Here is a 22206-nt window from a genome sequence, read left to right on the forward strand (position 1 = left end):
AAATCTCAGTAAAATAAATTAGGAGAAATACATTTGAGCTTTTATTTTTAACATCAAATTATGAGGTAGTTTTAAAGAAACTAATTTCACCCATTTCAATTAAGATAGCCCAAAATGTGACTAATAAATACATGTAAATTTGTTTTCCTAATAAAGGCTATAAGGGTACTTTTAAAAACTAATGTGAGGAGACCAATATCTAAAAATTCTATGGCATTCAATATTCTGTGTCTGGTTAATTTACTGTTGTTATGTTAATATGGTAAAAGTCCTGAATCTAATAGCTTGGGTGCCAGATGACTAGCCATAAATTGTTTTCTATCCAGTTATTTTCAAATATCATTGTTTGGGGCTGGTGTTGTGGCTCAGAGGTAGAGCACTTGCCTAGCATATGTGAGGCATTGGGTTTGATCCTCAGCACTACATTAAAAAAATAATAAAATAAAGTATTATGTCCATCTATAACTAAAATAATTGAAAAACCTTATTGTGTGTTACAAGGGAAATAAATTCAGAAATTTTTATACATAAATAGGGATCTACAATATTAAAGTGGAAAGAGAATCAAATGTGTTTATTATTTCATGTGTGCTTCTAAAATTCACAAAAACCATGTGTTTTACAATTATCACATCCTACAGTATTTCACATAGTTTATGCTCTTTGGTAGACTTATAGAACTATTTTTTAATATTTATTTTTTAGATGTACTGTGGGAAGAAATAATTTCGTAAAGGTAAAATATAACATAGTATCTATCCAAATTATCACAAGTTTTAAATCATTCAACCTGAATTTGTTTTTTTTTTTTGTCAAATTTCATATTCAGATTCTCATGTCTCGCACCTCTGAGTTTTCCTCAAGAAAATTGGTGAAGAAATAGAATATGAGGTGAACCATAATATGACTTTCTACATTTTTAATCCAAGATGCCTCTCATACGTTCAGCATCAGTTTTATTGACTCCTTGATGTTAAAACAAACAAACAAAAACTCTGAGTCTTTAAAAGTTTTGAAGAAAAGTACACAATATATATATATATATATATATATATTTTTATTTATTTTTCACAGCTTCAGAGCTTGACACTTCCTGGGCAAGTACTGTGCCATTGAGCTACACCCTGAGCCTTATACAATTTTATGGTATATAAATTAAGGTCGCAAAATTTGGCCTACTAGTATGACATAGCTTATAACTGGTATAATTATTTAGAAGTCAGATGGAATTAAACATTGTTATGTAACATATGTCCTCCATCAATAAGAAGATGCTCTATCAGTAATATTTTGTTTAGTCAAGTACTTAATACTGATTGTATTCTACTAAATCAAATGCCATATAATTTACTAATTTCTTACCAATTACTGATTTTTTTTTCATTTTTAACCAAGTTAGAATCTCCATAGAGAATAATGGGTGCCTACATAGTGGTTTCTTTTTGCTCGAGGATCTTTTATTTCATAAGTCTTTTAAGTATCTGATAGCTTTGATTGTCTTTACTGCCTGAGGCTTCAATTGCAGTTTGACATGCATTATAAAAGTGAAAAAAAAAAGTTAAGATAAGCTGTATAGTGCTAAGTTACATTGCATATATAGTATTACTATGTATAAGGTACAAATAGGAACTTTTCAACCTTGTTTTTGATAAATATTGTGCTGGCCTCAGAAAAGTTTAAAGAAAATATTTTTTATGATTGAGCTTTTATGCTTCTTCATGAAATATCTCATCTTCAAGAAGATATTCCTTACTCATTCGGGGGATTAAAAAAAATTTTTCTGAGCCAGATGTGGTGGCCACTCCTGTAATACCAGCAGTTTGAGAGGCTGAGACAGGGGATTGCAAGTTTAAAGCCAGCCTCAGCAATTTAGCAAAGCCCTTAGCAACTCAGCAAGACCCTGTCTCTAAATAAAATATAAAAAGGGCTGGGGATGGGGCTCAGAGGTTGAGTACCCCTGGGTTCAGTCCTCAGTATCCCCTCCCCCCCCAAAAAAAGCAATTTTCTGAGAAAAGAAATGACTAAAACTAGAGTCATTCTGAAAATTATTTCCATTTCTCCATTGAAATCTTTAAATACATCAAACATTTAGATGTCACTAATTAGAATCCTTGATACAGGTAGTGAATTTGAGAGTTTACTTTTAAACACATGGGCAAGTGCTGCATTTGTATCTTTTATAGCACAATGGTTCCTGCCAATAAAAGCCAACTATTCAACTAATTAAAGTAGTATGTGAACCATGAAATCATAGATCAACTTATCATATGGATAAAGTAGATCAAAGGAGAGTGTCCCTTTCCTTATAAGAGGAAATACGTTTTTGTTAGTCTTAAGAAAACATTTAAATAGCTGGATTTGGTGCATAACTGGAATCATAAATGTTCACCAGGGAATATTGTAGCACTGGTAGAGTACATAGATGAAATAGAGAGCTATTCAAAAACTGGTTTTTGACCAGCTTTACATATGCTGAATGCATAAGTCAGTTTGTCTGAGGTTCTTATTTTTTTGTAATGTGGCATTTATAGTGGCTTGATCTTTTCTCTTTTCATAATAAATTCTCCCTCCATTTTCCTTGCATCTGATTTATAGCAATTATAATGTTTAATGAGCTAGCAAATCTAAAGCTGAATTATATTCTTTCAAATTAAAACAAAATAAAATTAGTATATTTCTTGAGGCTTTTCATACTTTTCTGACTTTTCAGTAGTAATTGCATTGCTTGTGAAAAAACTTTTGTCAGTAAGATAGTATTCTGATTATGAATATAGAAAATGTCTTGACTGTCGCTGCATTTCATAAAAAAACAGATATTTTGTTATCAGATCTTATATTCATGGAAACATAAACAGTTCAGCATGATAGTACTGCAAAACTTAGGTAGAATGTTTGGATTGTATACATTATACTGTTTGATTTTAATTCCCCAAATCTTATAGCCACAGCTAATGAATGAGTCATATATATTTAACAAAGACCATTACTAACTTTGACTCAGACAGTAAATAAAATAGTGCAAAGCTGTTGAGTTATTCAAGAGAAATAAGAAAAGTACAAGTAAAGACTAATTGGAAAGGCTGATGGAAGAAAGTGAAATATTCCAATTGAATTTATTTATTTCATTTAACAAAACTTTTTGAGAGAGAGAGAGAGAGAGAGAGAGAGAGAGAGAGAGAGAGAGAGAGAGAGAATTTTTTAATATTTATTGTCTAGTTTTCGGCGGACACAACATCTTTATTTGTATGTGGTGCTTAGGTTCGAACACATCGCCGTGCTCATGCCAGGTGAGTGCTCTACCGCTTGAGCAACATCCCCAGCCCCATAATTTAACAAAACTTTTATAAATTTACTATGTACAGTATAATCTCTTAAACAGTTAACTTGTTTAATTTTCATTACAAATCTATGCTTATTATTAAATCTATTATTACTTTTTTATTTTATAAATAAAAAATTGTGGCCAGAAATATACTAGAATATATTTAAAGTTGAATGCATATTCCTTGTGTGTGACTCCAACACTCATTTTCCTAACCACTATGGGAAATTTTTTCAAGAGTGAAATGAAAGAATGGAAGGTAGTCCTGGGGACAAGAAATATTTTAAATGGAAGCTTTTTCCGATCTTAATCAAATATAATTTTCTGTATATTTTGTATACATTTGTACATGACAATGTAAGATGACCCTTTATGATGCTAAAATGAAAAGAAAAATAACTGCAAACTGCCGAAGTCTGGCTTGGCACAAATCAGGAGCCACTTGTCAAAAAGAAACTAACTTTATTTTTAGAACTACAAACGCCAAACAAAACAGCTCCAGGGAAAAACCCTCAGAGCCCAACTGCCACCACCGGCTTCCACAAGCCTCTCTCTCCCACACCAGCCTTTTCCTCCCACAATCCTCCTCCTCTTGAGGCCGATTGGCTGGGTTGCGTGGGCAGAGCCAAAGAAGTCACCCAATGAGCAGCTCCGTGGAGGAGCCAATCAGCTAGATGTTGCTGGGGCAGCTGTGAGCCAATCATCAGCTGGCAGTCTGAAGGGCAGGGAAACAGCCCAATGAACATCACCGCAGAGGAGCCAATCAGCTAGATGTTGCTGGGGCAGTCTGAAGCTTGCTGGCAGCTGGAAGTTTGCTGGGGCCCCTTTGGCTGTGGCTCTCAACATCTCCCCCTCTCTGTTTAAACAACAAGCATGTGGCTTATGGACCGTGCCTGCCTTAGGTTGTCCAATACATATGGTCCTTACCCGTCTTCGGATGAGCTGACCTCAGGGCGTCAGCCTCCTGTCTTAGGTTGGTACCATTGTAATTGGATCTTACCCGTCATTGACTACCGGTCCAGTACAGCCACACCTGTGGAGAGGTCTCAGCGGGGGGGGGGGGTGAGGTTCTTTGCCTCACCTCTGTTGACCCCCAAATTTTAGCTGAATGATCATGACAAGCAGAAGGGAGGACGATATACCAAGTCAATTGACGGCTCCTTTTGGGAAAATTGTACCACCGATGAAATCATCAGCAAAAATACCCCAACACTACCACAAGTCGCTGCACCAACAGATAGTTCACAATGCATACAAATGACACATAGTTCTGTAAGCAGTTCAGTGCAAGTTCTGTAAGCAGTTCAGTGATGGCTATTGCAGAAACTGTAGATTAGTTTTATCTTTGTCTTCACCGGCACAGGGATGAAGATAGGAATTCTGGCAATAATGACTAAAGAAAAAATTAGGTAACATTCCAGAAGACACTAAAAGAAAACAATTTTCTTAACAATTTATATTATCTTCATCGGCACTGGGATGAAGATAGAAATTCTGGCAATAATGGCTAAAGAAAAAATTAGGTAACATTCCAGAAGGCACTAAAAGAAAACAATTTTCTTAAAAGAAAACAATTTTCTTAACAATTTATATTATCTTCATCGGCACTGGGATGAAGATAGAAATTCTGGCAATAATGGCTAAAGAAAAAATTAGGTAACATTCCAGAAGACACTAAAAGAAAACAATTTTCTTAACAATTTACATTATAGTGAAGAGAATTATTAAATATAATGAAAACTAAAGGTGAGAGCAAACAAACAGATCTGTTAACCTCCTTTTTTGTTTACATATTAAAACAATTCTTAACAGTTATTTACCCAATTTAAATTAAACCATTTAAATCACGTGAATAAAAAAAAAAAAATATTTGGATCCATCTTTTCATGAGCGCTCATCATATATGATATATAGAAATATGTACATTGGACATACGTACATTCAAACATATAACACAAAACACAAGTGTGCACACATAACATAATACATACAACACATAACACAATAGTAAAGGCCTTATAACTTTTTACAGGTAAAATCTCTATTGCAATGTTTAAAAACTCTATAGTCAAAAAAAAAAAAAAAAAAATAGAACTGATCAGCAAAACATTAACCTAGGTCTGTATGAGCTCAAAAAAATAAAATAGAACTTCATGATATGGGAAAGGGCAATAATAAAATAGATATTGAAAAAAGCATCCTGGTTCTGTCGCAGATGTAAGGATAGCCAAATTGGAGTTTTGGATATCAGCTATTATGGATTTGAGCTAAATCATCTTCTTTTTGGTCTGTAGAAATCGCTTTAGTTAATCTCTCTGGAATCCAAATCGGCTGCTGTTCTCTCTGTGGAAACACAAAAACAGACCCCCGACTCCAGACAATCACTGGGTCAGGATTTTAGTTAATCTCTCCGGAATCCAAATCAGCTGCTGTTCTCCCTGTGGAAACACACAAACAGGCCCCCGACTCCAGACAATCACTGGGTCAGAACCTTGGTTAATCTCTCTGAAATCCAAATCGGCTGCTGTTCTGGGTCAGAACCTTGGTTAATCTCTCTGGAATCCAAATCGGCTGCTGTTCTTCCTGTGGAAACACACAAACAGACCCCCGATTCCAGACAATTACTGGGTCAGGACCTTTCCATTGTCCTGTTAGAATATCTTTCCAAAGTACCTTGGGCTTATGTACATTTTTTGGACACATATGCCTTTCTGCAGCACTAAGTCCTGATGAATCCAAATTTAAAAAGTTTAGAGTAAAAAGCGTTATTTTAAGTTTATCTTTGGGGAATATATACCCCTTCCCAATTCCATCTTTTTGCTTTAATAAGTACATTTTAATAGTTTGATGAGCTCTTTCAACTATGCCTTGACCCTGTGGATTGTATGGGATTCCTGTTATATGAGTAATGCCAAATGATGAGCAAAATTGTTTAAAAGAAGTAGACGTATAACCAGGGGCATTATCTGTTTTTAACTGTTTTGGAATGCCCACAGTGGCAAAATTTTGTAAGCAATGAGCTATAACATCTTTAGTTTTTTCGCCGGCATGAAGGGAGCCCATCAAAAATCCAGAAGAAGTATCAATTGTAACATGCAAATATTTTAATTTTCCAAATTCTGGCAAGTGTGTGACGTCCATCTGCCAAATATGGTTAGGCATCAATCCTCTAGGATTGACTCCAAGATTAACTTGTGGTAAAAAGGTCACACAATTTTGACATTGTTTTATTATTTGTCTAGCTTGTTCCTTAGTTATTTTAAAACGCTTTTGTAAAGTATTAGCATTGACATGGAATCTTTCATGAAAATTTATAGCTTCTTCTAGTACAGAGAAAATATGTATGTCACGTGTAGTTTTATCTGCTAAATCATTGCCTAAACTAAGGGCTCCAGGCAATCCTGTATGTGCCCTGATATGTCCTATAAAGAATGGATCTTTTCTGTCCCAGATTAAACTTTGTATAGTGGAAAACAAAGAGAAAACAGTAGAAGAAGGGGAAATTCTACCAGCATCTTCAAGGGATACTATAGCATTAACTATATACTGGCTATCAGAAAATAAATTAAATACAGAATCTTTAAACATCACAAAAGTTTGTAATACTGCATTAAGCTCTACCTTTTGAGCTGATTGTTTGGGTACTAAAAATGTAAAAGTTTGATCAGGTGTAACTATTGCTGCTGTACCATTATTTGACCCATCAGTGAATATATTTGGAGCATTCATGATAGGTGTTTTTCTTGTCATTTTTGGAAAAATTACAGGATGCAATGACCAAAAAGACAATAAAGGATTAGATGGTAAGTGGTTATCAAATGAAACATTAGATTTGCACATTATTATTGCCCAAGTATTTAACTCATTAGCTAATTCATCAATTTGATTCATAGTATATGGAGTAATAATTTTATGGGGAGAAATTCCAAACACTGCCTTTGCTGTTTTTATTCCTTTGAGTATTAATTGTCCTACAGCCTCAGGATATCTAGTAAGAATAGTGTTAGGAGAATAAGATAAATGTATCCATAATAATGGACCTTCTTGCCAAAATACAATAAATAATAAAGGCAAACTTATATCAATTCTATCCAAATGCATATTTTCCATATATGTTTCAATGATTTTTAATGCCTTTCTTGCTTCAGGCGTTAACATTCGGGGTGAATTTGGATCTGATGGACCTTTTAGGATATCAAATAAAGGTCCCAATTCTCCTGTTGGAATACCTAGATAAGGCCTTATCCAATTTATGTCTCCTAATAACTTTTGAAAGTCATTAAGTGATTTGAGTTGATCTACTCGTATTTGAATTTTTGGTGGACGGACCATGGTTGAGGATAATAGAACTCCTAAATAATTAATTGGAAAATTTAATTGTACTTTATCTATTGCTATCTCTAGATTATAATTTTTTAATAAGTTTGTAAGTGTGGCATAACATTCTAGCAATGTGTTTTTAGCTTTGTGTGCCAATAACACATCATCCATATAGTGAAATATTTGTAGTTCAGGATTTTGATTTCTAAGTGGCTGGATTACTTTGTTAACATAAATTTGACACATAGTTGGGCTGTTAGCCATCCCTTGAGGGAGTACTTTCCATTCATATCTCTGATCAGGACCTTCATGATTTAGTGCAGGGATAGTAAATGCAAAACGTGGACTATCCTCAGGATGAATTGGAATTGAAAAAAAACAATCTTTAATATCTATAACTAAAACATACCAGGTTTTTGGCAAAGCAGACAATTGAGGAATCCCCGATTGAGCAGGTCCCATAATGACCATTTCATTGTTAATGGCTCTTAAATCTTGCAGTAATCTCCATTTACCAGATTTCTTTTTGATGACAAAAATGGGAGTATTATGGGGAGATACAGAAGGTTGTATATGTCCTTCCGCTAATTGTTGTTTGACCAGATCATGGGCTACTTGTGTCTTTTCTTTAGTCAAGGGCCACTGAGGAACCCATACTGGTCTTTCTGATTTCCATGTAATTTTTATTGTCTCAGTGGCCCTTTGTGAAAATCCAACCCATGTCTGTCTGTTCTTTGATCTATTTGTATTGGTGCTGCTATACATTGTTCTTGTCTTTCTAATCTTTTTCCTTTCCTAAAACCTTGTCTAGCCATAATAGTGGGTGCATTTTGATTGATATTATTTGTTAATGTCAAACCTAATTGATCTAAGACATCTCGTCCCCATAAATTTACGGGAAGATGATCCAATACATATGGCTGTATAGTTCCTTCACATCCTTCAGGATCCTTCCAATCTAATAGCATTGCACTTCTATCGGGATTAGTCGCCACTCCTAGGCCTCGAAGCGATTGAGTGGCTTGTTGTAATGGCCAATGTTTTGGCCATTCTTGACGAGAGATGATGCTAAGGTCTGCACCTGTATCCAGTAGCCCATTAAATTCATGTCCTTGAATATTTAGTTTTAGCATGGGGCGAGAATCTAAATTTAAAGAAAGCATAGCCCAATCTACACCTGTGGAGCCTAATCCCTTGGAACCTCTTTCTACAACATGACTGGAAAATTTATCATGTAGGCTTGGTATTATTAGTAACTGTGCTATTCTATCTCCTGGTGAAATTACTGATATACCCTTTGGAGAACTGGCTATAATTTTGATTTCACCTTCATAATTGGAATCAATTACCCCAGGACTTATCAAAAGTCCTTTTAGAGTAGAAGAGCTGCGTCCCAATAATAAGCCTACTGTTCCTTTGGGAAGAGGTCCTTTTACCCCTGTGGGAATGATTTGAACTCCCATCTCTGGAGTTAGTACTGATTTGGTGGAGGCGCAGATGTCCAACCCTGCGCTCCCTCTGGTTTGTCTGATGAGGGATCTGATGTGCTGGGCACTACCCTGATGGGGTTGCTGGGGTTGCTGGGTTCCTCCAGTGCTCCGTATATTTGTGGTTTGGGGCCCCGGAGCATTGGGGCCCCCTGTCCATTTTTTGGCAACGGAGCCCGATGCCTTTGTCCACGATATTGTGGATAAACACCTTGTCCTTGTTCGTTTTTTGATAATGGAGTACCCTCTATGGTGGTTTGAGGACGGTATTCATTAGCCCAATATAATGGAGTACCCTCTATGGTGGTTTGAGAACGGCATTCATTAGCCCAATGTCTCCCTCTACGGCATCGTGGGCAAATACCCGGTATTCTACTTGTTTGATACCTAGTTTTGTTAAACCCTCCTCCTATGGGGCAATTCCTTTTAAAATGTCCTGTTTGTTGACAATTGTAGCATGTTCTTGGCCTGGCATCTAAAGCCTGTTTTACTGCAGCTGCCACAATTTGCCCTTGTTCATTAATGTCTCTGGCATCTAAAACCTGTTTTACTGCAGCTGCCACAATTTGCCCTTGTTCATTAATGTCTCTGGCATCTAAAGCCTGTTTTACTGCAGCTGCCACAATTTGCCCTTGTTCATTAATGTCTCTGGCATCTAAAGCTTGTTTTACTGCAGCTGCCACAATTTGCCCTTGTTCATTAATGTCTCTACATAATTTAATATATGTGTTTAAATCTTCATGTTTCCATGGTCTAATGATATCTCTACACCAACGATTCGCTTGGTCATAAGCCAGTTGTTTTATAAATGGCATTGCTTGTTCTGTATTCCCAAAAACTCTGGTAGCTGTTTGAATAAGCCTATCTACAAATTCAGCATAAGGTTCATTAGCTCCTTGTATTATCTTAGATAATTGACCTTGTAAACCTCCAGGTTCTTGTAAAGACTTCCATGCCCTAACTGCATCTACAGCAATTTGTAAATATACACCAGGATCATATGCAAGTTGTTGCTGCCGATCCTCATAAGGTCCCTTTCCTAACAACATATCTAGATTTCTCTGAGGATAACCAGCTGCTGCATTTCGACTAGCCGTCTCCTTGCAAAATTCCTCATTGGCAACCTTCCATAACAGGTATTGTCCTCCATTTAGCACAGCTTTACACAAACTAGCCCAATCTGCTGGCGTCATGCTTAAGTTGGTAATGGATTCGACCAAGCTTACAGTGAAGGGTGCTTGAGGACCATAGGTTGTTACAGCCTCTTTTAGCTCCTTCACTGATTTGAAATTTAAACCCTGGTAAGTTCGCTGCCCTCCTACCTCAAATACAGGGCATACTTGAGATCCTGTCTCAGGATCCAAACTATCAACTGCGGGGGTTGGGAGTCTCTTAGCATATGGAGGTGGTGCTGTTGATTGGACACTTATGCCCTCTGGTGATAGAGTGCTGTTAGTAGCAGTCTCCTGTAGAGGTGGCGCTGTTGGTTGAACACTTACGCCCTCTGGTGATAGAATGCTGTTAGTAGCAGTCTCCTGTAGAGGCGGTGCTGTTGGTTGGACACTTGCGCTCTCTAATAAAAGGGTCTTATTAGCAGTCACCTGTTTTAACTTTTCCCCTGATAGATTTTTCTGCTCTAAACTTCCTTCCTCTGTCTCACTATCTCGAAAGACCTTCTCTTTTACTTGAATCTTTTCCTCTTTCTGACTAGCTCGAGCTTTTACTTGAATCTTTTCCTCTGTCTGACTAACTTGAGAGACTTCCTCTTCTACTTGAATCAATATGTCTTCTTCTTCCTCTACCTCTGTCTGAACTGAAGGCTTTGGACTAAGCAAACTAGATACCAACGTCCACAATGACAATGTGCCAACTGGCAGAGTCCCTGGGTTGTTCTTTTCTATTCTTTTTAAATCTTCACCATGATGGTTCCATTGTGATATATCTAACAACCCCTCCTTAAAAAGCCATGGGCTATATTCTTGTATTACATCAACATATGCCCTGACTGCTCTTGGTTTTACTGGGAAGCTTCCTTCCTCTAACAATTTACTTAACACTCTTTCGGTTTGTTTTTTACTAATTGCTGATCCCGTATTTCTACTATAATACAACCCAACAAGATGACGCCAAACAAAACCGAGACAGAATCCAATAAAAAGGGAACCACACAAAATCATTATAACAGCCTTTCTATCCTCCTGACATATGCATCCGTCCTTTCTCCCTATCTGTTCCTCAAACGCAAATAGTTTTTCCCCAGATGTGAGTGGTTTTTCTTCCCTCTCACTCATCTCCAGGGACAGGCAAGTTAAAACAAAAATGAAGCAAAACAAAAGAGGAATCTTAGAATGGCTCCCCATCCTCTCGCCCTGCCCTCAGGGGCGAGCAGTTTACTTACCCTCAGTTGCTCCCCGTGCGAGCCACCAAATGCCGAAGTCTGGCTTGGCACAAATCAGGAGCCACTTGTCAAAAAGAAACTAACTTTATTTTTAGAACTACAAACGCCAAACAAAACAGCTCCAGGGAAAAACCCTCAGAGCCCAACTGCCACCACCGGCTTCCACAAGCCTCTCTCTCCCACACCAGCCTTTTCCTCCCACAATCCTCCTCCTCTTGAGGCCGATTGGCTGGGTTGCGTGGGCAGAGCCAAAGAAGTCACCCAATGAGCAGCTCCGTGGAGGAGCCAATCAGCTAGATGTTGCTGGGGCAGCTGTGAGCCAATCATCAGCTGGCAGTCTGAAGGGCAGGGAAACAGCCCAATGAACATCACCGCAGAGGAGCCAATCAGCTAGATGTTGCTGGGGCAGTCTGAAGCTTGCTGGCAGCTGGAAGTTTGCTGGGGCCCCTTTGGCTGTGGCTCTCAACAGCAAACCATAAAGAATTTTGAAATAATTCCCCAAATGCAGTTTGTAGAGATGTTAAATCTACTATGATAATCTTTAATGAAAGTCTTTCTGCAGGACAAGAAAGGATAATTAACAGTGATAGAATGTGAGAATTTCCACAGTTTTTAAAATTGCCTTCTAATCTTGGAATTATGACTAACAGGATCACAAATTCAATATGTTAACATCAAATTCATTTGATGGAGGAATTGCTACAATAATATATTTTACCACAGTACAGTTTAAGAAATCCACAGGAGTTTGGTTAATCAGTTTTCATAAAATATAATCAGCTCTTAATAATTCTTTCATATGACCTATAATTGCTGACAAAGTGAGTGACACAAGTTTGGGTTTTTGTAAACACTGCAAATGGAAGTTTTGATGCTCAGGTTTAGGGTCAACACTGCTCTTCTTTAACAAGGAAAACAAAATAGATAATTCCAGAAAATTGCCTTCCTAGAATATGCATGATTGAATCATCAAATATTAGACTATACATGGACAACTTTTTCTATTGCTATCAATGTGTCTATGGGGGCGGGTGGGGACCACTTGTAATGTTTTTTCATTAGTAGCAGACCTATCCTGGAAAACATTCACTGGGGTCATGAAACCACTTAACATTTTCCAAGTTGCACATTCCATTAACTATCTTCAATTGCCAGCCAGTTTCACATCACATGACATTTTTATAATGCTTTTAAGATACCCACTTATATATTAAAAAAAACTTTTCAAACCACACATTTCATAATTCATGTTTCCCTCAAAGACTAGAGTACTTAATCTTTTTCTTAGAAATTCAAGATTTTTTTTTGTTATGACTTCTCTGTTTTGTAAGGAAAAACATACGTTCTAGGAAGTATAAGGTAACCATTACCATGAAGTTTTGAGATCAGAATTTTTCCAGAGCTTAAACTGGAAATTTTAGAGAATTATTTTCAGATTAAAAAGCTATTTTTTGAATGGCATTAAATGCCAAGCCAAATTTAGATGTAACTCTTTACACAATAGGAAGCCTAATTTAAAAAGAAAATCAACATACTCTGATGTGACAACATTATTTATAAGTGATTGATGTTATTTTTAGACATAGGAAAAATTCTTAACATTGTTCTCCAACCAGAGACCTAATATTTTGCCATTGTCCTTGACCTTTAGCAGTTTGAGTGCTTTACTTTTAATTATTAATAACTTTTATTTTTAACTGATTATTAAAGACATCATACTAAGTGCTCTACAGTAATTATTTCCTTTTATTTTTGTCCTTATAATAGCTTTGTTGAGGTATCTTTTAGTTGAGCAAACTGAGCCTCAGGGAGGTTAAATAATCTAAATAAGATTGCACAGATTAAAGTGTTAGATTTTTTAAAAATCCTCTGATTCTGAAGTACATGCTCTTTGCTCAATCATTCTTTCCCTCACATCTTGTCATATTCATATGGAATGGTTTCTCAGTGAACATACATCACAAGTATGATATGACAACCCATGATTAATTTGGCATGTTAATAAAAATCAGCAACATCAAATATAGGTCTCATGCCCACAGATGAAAGCTTTTGAGCACCCACAGCAGGTGAATATACAGTACAACAGATAGAGACCATTCTTCTGGAGCTCTTGAACCACAAAATATTGCAACCAACTTTGAAAAGAAGTTATTAACTATGGTGTTCATATCTATTATTTATTAGGCTTCAGAAAATAAATACAGAATTTACCATTCAGTATAATAATAATACAAATTACAAAATATAAATTCTTATTTTTCAAATATGGGAAGAAATCAAAATAGTATACCCATATTATATGAATCATTTGTTTATATAGAGTTTTGGATTATGACTCATCAACTTGTGCCTGAGTCTTCTAGCAATGCCTAGCACCAAACTTTAAAAAAATTGTAATCACAGAGAGAGTCTTGTTGATCACACTGAAATCAAGGTGCTAAAAGCTCATCACTTGGTTTATCATGTGGAATCATAAGAAAAGCACTTTCACAGTGAAATGGAGGCCACCTGAGAGAGGATAAACACTAGGAATAGAGCTGGGACATCATTGTGATGAAGGTATGATCCTGAAAGGAGAGAGGCCTGTAAGGCATGGTAGAATTCCCAAGAGGGACTATGATTAATTTAGATTATCTTTCAGGTCCTGATCTTGTGGAGAAAGTCTATAGAAAAAAATATGTAAGCAGAGTTGATACTCATGGTCAAGCAACCATACTATCTGATTCTCTTTGCAGTGAGACTCCAACTAATAATTCTTCTATTAACTATAGACAGAGCCTTGGACAAGTGATAAATTATTTGAGTTTGTTTCCACATTTGCAAGCTGGGTATATTAATATAATTTTCATATAATTTCTATGAGGGTTAACATAAAAAATCTTTGAAGTTGGAACATAGTAGATGTTCAACAAATTTTTATTTTTTTCCAATCAATAAAAAATTAAAAATTATAGCAGGAAGCAGAGAAACCTCTAAGACATATGATTTGGGGAAGTAAAATTGAGTTAGCAAACAGGTACATTCAAGTATATATACCCACATTAGTGCATTAAATTTTGTACTTAGTAAGAATAGGAATCTTAAAGTATTCCAAGTGAATGGTGCAGATTGGTTCTGGTCTAAAGTAGAGATGGTTTTCACTTCACACAGTTGAACAAGCTGAGAACATTCACAAGTATCTATAGAAGGAAATTTGACAAGTCCCAGAGATATAATATGCTCTTGCCTTTCATTGATTTTGGCAGTAATTATCACAATGGAATAAAATAATAAAATCTGTTAAGTTTGTATCAGTTTCTCAAACGAGCATAAAATTATATGCTAAAATACTTCATTTTTGCTGTTCTAAAACTATTATAAGCAAATTCAAAATGTATTCTTGGAGGACACACTGCTTAGATTGCTCAGATCTGTGGTAGCCAATATACGAGTTTCTAATTAGTTTGATATGTCTGCTGATGTGTTCTAAAGCATGTGTAACCGACGTGATTCTGCAATCTGCATTTGGGGTAAAATTGGGAGTTCATAACCCACTTCAATCTAATGTATGAAATATGATATGTCAAGAGCTTTGTAATGTTGTGAACAACCAATAAAAAAATAAAAAATTTAAAAAAATATGTAATAATAAAAAGAAAATGGAACCATCTTAAAAACTGGATCTATTATATGATCTAATGATTATATTATTCTTTGATTTACAGCACAATTGTAGAGCAAACCATTATTCTCAAAAGATCTTTTTAAAGGTATATACAATGATTAGGGAGCTCCTTGGTATGGTGTGGAAGTATTTTTCCTCATGATTAGATAATCAATCGGAATATTGGATCTGTCATCCTGGGACTTATATCTTCAGGACACATTCTGTGTCACATGTAATAGTGCCAAATTGCTCTACTTAATGTTGTGCCCAAATGTCAGACAGGCAATGCTGGAACAATTTAGTAAGTTTCATGCTTCTGAGACTTTAAAGATTTTCCTATTTTGTTTTGTTTTGTTTGACTTTGCAGTATAGTCCTTCTCCCCTGCTGTTATTTCCTGCTGATAATTCCTATTAGTGAACATAGCATAGCATACTGATCTTTCTGCTGTTGTCAGCCCTCCTCTATGATAATAGTGCTTTTCTTTTCTCTTTCTGTGCATATGGAAATTCTCACCAGGTTTTTTACAAAGATCTTTGGTCAGGTTTGGCTTACCCATACGTATTTACAAGAGTGAGTTCCCAAATCTGTTTCATCTATGTATTCTTACAGGATGGTTGCAAAACATATCACCTTGAGTGATGCTGTAGCACTCCAATTTCTCTCTCTTCTAGACTCATACTATTAGTCCATTCTCAAGTGGCTATTATTTTTCAATCTATATTCCAACACAGATTATGGATCATTCCATCTTCAAAAGTCTTCAGTTGTCTCCCATTGGTTGTTCAAATAAGTTTATTTACATTCAGGACTCTGTATTATCCTACACCTTTCATTCTGGTCTTATAACCTGTGAATTATTTAATCCATACTTCAGTTCAAATCAAATTGATCTGTTTGTATTTTAAATTTCCCTATTCATACTTAGCTATTTATTTGTATATATTTCTCCCTTCCTTCCAAGTCAGTTCTTCCTTTATCTCTACCTGTGTTTAGTCATGGGCTTTAACTCATTTTCAAGGCACCCAACTGGCTATGAGTTCTCCATTCCTTTACCTCCTCCAACACTAAATGTTCAGCCCTCAAAGTATATCATATTTAGACTTATATTTGAAGTATCTGTGTTCCATGTTTTATTCCTCTACTATAATGTGAATTCTTGAGACCAGGGATGACCTTAAACTTAAGGCTTCATCCCTAGCATAGTATCTTGCACTCATTATGCTTTATCCAGTGCCAGGAACTCTCTCACATAAGCAATGGTATCCACCTACACATTTTATAAAGAGGTAATAATTAATCATTGAATAAGAGCTTGGTTTTGGTGTCTGCTAATTCTGGGCTTAAATACCAGCATTGTCACTGATTAGTTATAAATCCTCACTGGACTATTTAATAGCTCTGAGCTTTATTTTTCTCATTTGTCATGCAATAATAATTATACTTATTTCATCAGGAATTGATGGGGGATTATATTAGATAACCTATACAAATCACTTAGTACAATGTTTGGCAGCTGTTTTATCTGTTGAGCTCTGGGCCACAAATCAGAATTTAATATTTTAAAGAAGTTTTATTTCTTTATCCATTTATTCTCAAAAATGTCTGTGCTGCTGTATTTTTAAACCTATGTCATCACACAGATAGTTTTATTCATTTATTTTTAATATTTTTTAGATGTTGATGGACCTTTATTTTATTCATTTATTTATATGTGGTGCTGAGAATTAAACCCAGTGCCTCACACATGCTAAGAAAGTACTTCACCACTGACCCACAAGTCCCTCTTTCTTCATTTTAAAGTGTCCAAAGAGAGAGATAACTTATCATCCAAAATGCTTAGCTTATTAAACCCTTCTCTTCTTTGGCAATGGTAGAATGGTAGGACTTGATAAAGCAAGTAACCCAAGAAGCAAAGCTGACTATTTGATTTTGTTACCTATCATCACTCCTGCCATCCTGAACTCCACCAGTGTCCTTGGTACATGAAGAAAAAAATTGAAACAAGATCAAATGTAGCCTTCTCATAATTCACAATAATGAAACTGTGGAGCCCTTCTAGGTATCTATGAATGCATGAATGGATAAAAAAATGTGGTATACATACACATTGAATTTTATTTGGTCATGAAAAAAAATTAAATTATGGCATTTGCTGGAAAATGGATGGAACTGGAGACCATGATGTTAAGTGAAATAAGTCAAACTGAGAAGGTCAAGTGTCGCATGTTTTCTCTCAAATGTGGAAGCTAGAGATGAAAAAGGGAAAGAAAGTTGAGTATCTCATGAAAATCAAATGGAGACCAGTAGAGGAAAGTGACTAAGAAGTGGAAGTGGGGTATGGGGGGGATATTGATCAAATTATATTGTTACATTGTGTGCATATACAAATATGCAACAACAAATCCCATAATTATGCACAGTTATAATGCACCAATAAAAACTTTGGGAAAAAATGTGACCTTCTGCATGGAGACCTCAATAAGACATCCTAATTAAAGATACATTTAAAAAATCAATTATAACTAATTTATTCAAGACTATCAAGTAACCTCTTAAAAACTCTATAAAACAATTTTAGGAGTGGCATATTTCTAACATACATGTGAGCTATTTTTTAATATTCTGTTTACTAATATAAACAGAATATAAAAAATATGAGAAACTGCCTCCAAGGCATAAATATTAAAGTTAAACAAGCAAGATATTTAGTGATCTGCCTTGGTTCTTTAATGTACAATGTTGTGTGTACTGAGAGGGATATAGTTGAGCATCTCTTTGGCCATTTGACTTTGCCTGTACAAATAATTGTTTCCTGTAAGAAACTTTTAAAATATTCTGATGCAAGGAATAAGAACTTTTAAAGCCTCTACATTATTCCCTCTGCCCATTGATAGTAGGACATCTTGAAGAAGTATCTGTTTAAGGCCTAAGGATGGTTAAGTCAAGATGAATATTCAGTCACAAAGCTGTTTGTACTGACTCTTCGAGGTAGTGATGCTTATGTTGGCTAAGGTTACTGAAATGCTACTGAAGGCAGCACTGGAGTCATTTTACCAGGATAGCATGTCTTCTTTTTTTGCTTTAAAATTATGGTAATGATACTATTCTTGGAAGTCCACAGTCCTGTTCCCCCAGGAGTTGAAGATTGTACACCTGAGAAACACTGAGGCAAGAGCAGAAAAGAAGATTTATTAAAGGATAGAATAAAGACAGATTTCTTGGGAGGGAGAAGGGGATCCCTAGTACCCCTCATCTAGTGGAGGAGGTGAATCTTGTCCTCTTCTAGTTTCCAAATTTCTTACTTCTAATGTGTCCTCCTTCCTATCCAGCCCATATGGACAGAAGGTGGGAAGGGGGTGATCCAGGGGTGTCTCTCCCAATTTTCCATTGTCTCCCCAGAAAGGCAGGAGGAGAACTGCCCAATGGGGTACTCTTTAACACCTCTTTGCCAGGAGGAACAATTCCCTGGAGGCAGATGACCTAGGCCACAGGTGAGGAGGAGAGGGAAGTGCCCTGAAGGTATTAACATTCCATTTCCTTTGAATCAGCTTCAATCTTCCCAACTTGAACCAAACATCTATCTACACTAACTGCCTGTCCTTTGTTCTTTTTTTAAATTGCTTTTATTTTTTAATTACATGACAGTGGAATGCATCACAATTCTCATTACATATATAGAACACAATTTTTCATCTCTGTTTGTATATAAAGTATGTTCACACCAATTCATGTCTTCATACATGTACTTTGGATAATGATGTCCATCATATTCCACCATCATTGCTAACCCCCTGTCCCCTCCCTTCCCCTCCCACCCCTCTGCCCTATCTAAAGTTTATCTATTCCTCCCATGTTCCCCCTGCTTACCTCACTATGAGTCAGTCACCTCATTTCAGAGAAAACATTCAGCATTTGTTTTGGGGGGATTGACTAACTTCACTTAGCATTATCTTCTCCAATGCTATCCATTTACCTCCAAATGCCGTGATTTTATTCTCTTTTATTGCTGAGTAATATTCCATTGTGTATATATGCCACATTTTTTAATCCATTCATTTACTGAAAGGCTTCTAAGTTGGATCCACAGTTTAGCTATTGTGAATTTTGCTGCTATAAACATTAATGTGGCTGTGTCCCTGTAGTATGCTGTTTTTAAATCTTTTGGGTATAGACCCAGGAGAGAATGTATATATGAGAAGGAAATTATTAAAAACAAAACAAAAAAAAACTGTAGACTTTTTTGATCCTTGAAGGTGTCTAACACAAATTTCTGAAAGAAAATAATTGAATGAACAACAAACATAACAACCTCTTAAAATTCATACTTAATCACTGACAGATGCCATTGTAGTTGTCATTTATATTTGCTCTGTCTAGAATGGTTATATCTTGGCAAATTGGGTATGCTTTGAGTATTCTGTGGGTGTCATCCACCCACACAATTGCTTTTCTTCTATTTCTCCTTTGCATCACCTTTGAGTGTTTGGCATGGTTGTTAATATGTAGTGTAGAAACATATTGGGCTTCTGTTGATATTTTTTCAATTGCGACAATTTTTAAAAGTTCCATTGTTGTTAGTTTAAAAGGGAGTTTTACAACAAGTCAGATGCAATTTTTTTTCTTTTAATATTCTAATAAAAACATCTTTGAGAGTTGCTCTTCTGAGGCATTATAATTTTCACCTGAACAAAATGCATATTGCTCTAAATGAAGGTAAATAAATTATTTGTACCATATGTCCCACTCTCTCTGCTCGTTTTACATTTTTCATCGTAAGCTGTTTGTAGTGTTTTTCCTTTGTTTTATTGTCACTCAAAACAATAATTCAAAGAAAAAAAACATTTATTGAGAGGCTGATTCATGCCAAGTTCTAGAGCAAACAAATATAATCATAAAAAATAGGAGAAAATAGTATAGGCCCTTATCTCCAGTAGCTCACAGGTTAGTAAAAATAATGTGCCAACCAGTAATTATAAACATAATGGCAAATTAAAAGATGCTAAATGGTTGAAAAAGTAACATGCTGTGACCATGCAAAGAAATTGATCCCATTTGACTTTAAGTGGAGATCAGGGAATATTTCTTGTTGATAATGGCACTGAAATTAGAATTCAAAGATTAGGATGCTGAGGATGGGGTTAGGATTAATGTCTTAACATTTTATAGAAATAAAAGAAGCAAGAAGAGTGTTTTGAACTTTACAGACCTTCAATTTACGGTAATAGCTATTATTTTCCACACTCTTATAGGTAGTGGCAGAGTTGGAAACCAGATCGGGTGTACATTATAGCTCCACTTCTAAAGCAAAATTTTCTTCTTAAGAAGTTTGCCCTGATAAATAGAGTTGTATCAGTGACTTAAATTGAACTCCATCAATTTTAGATGAACTTGGATCATCTGTAGAACTTTCATTTTTGAGAACAAGTATGAGAGAAAAATAAAGATCAAAATGAGTCATGATTATTAAATGTCCTATATTTTGATTTTAAATTTATTTTAACTGATACCTAAAAACATAAAAATCATGCTTTTTATGGGGATTCTTAATCTAACTGTAATTTACTACCCATATCAGCATTTATCTATCTTTCCTTCTCTTATATTCTATCCAGATTCTGGCAACCACCATTCTACTCTTTACTTCTATTCAATTTATATGAGATTTTTTTTTTATGATTCCACACATTAGTGAGATCATGCAATACTTGTTTTCCTGTGCCTGGCTTATTTAACTCAACATAGTAGTCTCCAGTTCTATTCACGTTTTTGCAAATGGCAGGATATGTTAATTTTTAAAGGCTGAAAGTATTCCATTGTGCACATGCACCACATTTTCTTTATCCACTCATCTACTGAAGGACAAATATGGTGTCTCCATTTCTTGCTATTTTGAAGAGTGCTGTGTAATGAACATGGGACTGCAGATGTCTCTTTCACATTCATAATTCAGTTTCTTTGGAAAGAGTACAAGGAGTGTCATTACTTCATCATATGGTAGTTCTCTTTTTTTGAGAACTTCCCTACTGTCTTGCAAACTGTCTATATTAATTTATACTCCTACAGGTACCATGCATGTGATCTCTTTTCTTCATATCTCCACTAGCACTTGTTATTTTTTCTCTTTTTGATACTAGTAATTCTTCCTGTAGTGAGGTGATAGTTCATCATGGTTTCAGTCTGCATTTATATGATGATTAATGATATTGAATTTCTAAAATATCTATTGTCTATTTGTATGTCTTCTCTTGAGAAATGTTTACATAGGTCTATTACTTATGTTTGATTGGGTTATTTGCATCATTTGCTACAGAGTTTTTTGAGTTCCTTATATATTATGGATATGAACCCCTTTTCTGACATACAACTTATAAATCTCCCATGCTTTGGGTTGACTCTTTACTTTCTTGACTGTTTCCTTTGCTGAGTAGAAGGTTTTTAATTTGATATAATCTCATTTGTCCATTATTTGCTTTTATTTCCTGTGCTTTTGGGATCTTGTCCAAAATTTCCTGCCCATTTTAATATCCTGAAACATTTACAGATTAAACACATGCCAATTGATTAAAGATCAAATTTGATTGTCAAGTATTGAAAGGTTATTTGGACACAAATTAATATTTGTTTTCATTATTTTGTCCCAATACAAAATAACATTTTGGGGAATATGAACACATATACATGCAATTGATGTTAATTACATGCTTTTAATCTCAAAATTTGATCATAGATGAAATGAAATATTTCAGAGGTAAAGAGGCCAAAGCCAGTGAGCTTATAAGTGGCCTGTTTTTCCCTATTTTTAAACTAAATCCTTAGAATAAATTTTTATAGCAGTTAAAGAAATTTCATTCAGTTAATCTATACTGTGAATATAATTTCAGGATGAATTTAGTTTTTTCATTAATTAATTTATTTTAATTAGGTATATATGACAGCAGAATGCATTTTTGATTCATTGTACACAATTAGAGTACAACTTTGAATTTCTCTGTTTGTACATGATGTAGCATGCACCATAAGTGCAGTCAT

The 22206-nt window shown here is 35.4% G+C and overlaps 1 protein-coding gene across 5 annotated transcripts in view; it reads left to right on the forward strand.

Moving 5' to 3' along the window:
- The window catches only part of Pcdh11x (protocadherin 11 X-linked), a 694600-nt gene that overhangs the window by 336069 nt on the left and 336325 nt on the right, over positions 1-22206 (forward strand). The gene's annotated exons all lie outside the window — the stretch shown is intronic.

This window comes from Ictidomys tridecemlineatus, chromosome X, assembly GCF_052094955.1.
Source record: "Ictidomys tridecemlineatus isolate mIctTri1 chromosome X, mIctTri1.hap1, whole genome shotgun sequence".
NCBI classification, from domain to species: Eukaryota; Metazoa; Chordata; class Mammalia; order Rodentia; family Sciuridae; genus Ictidomys; species Ictidomys tridecemlineatus.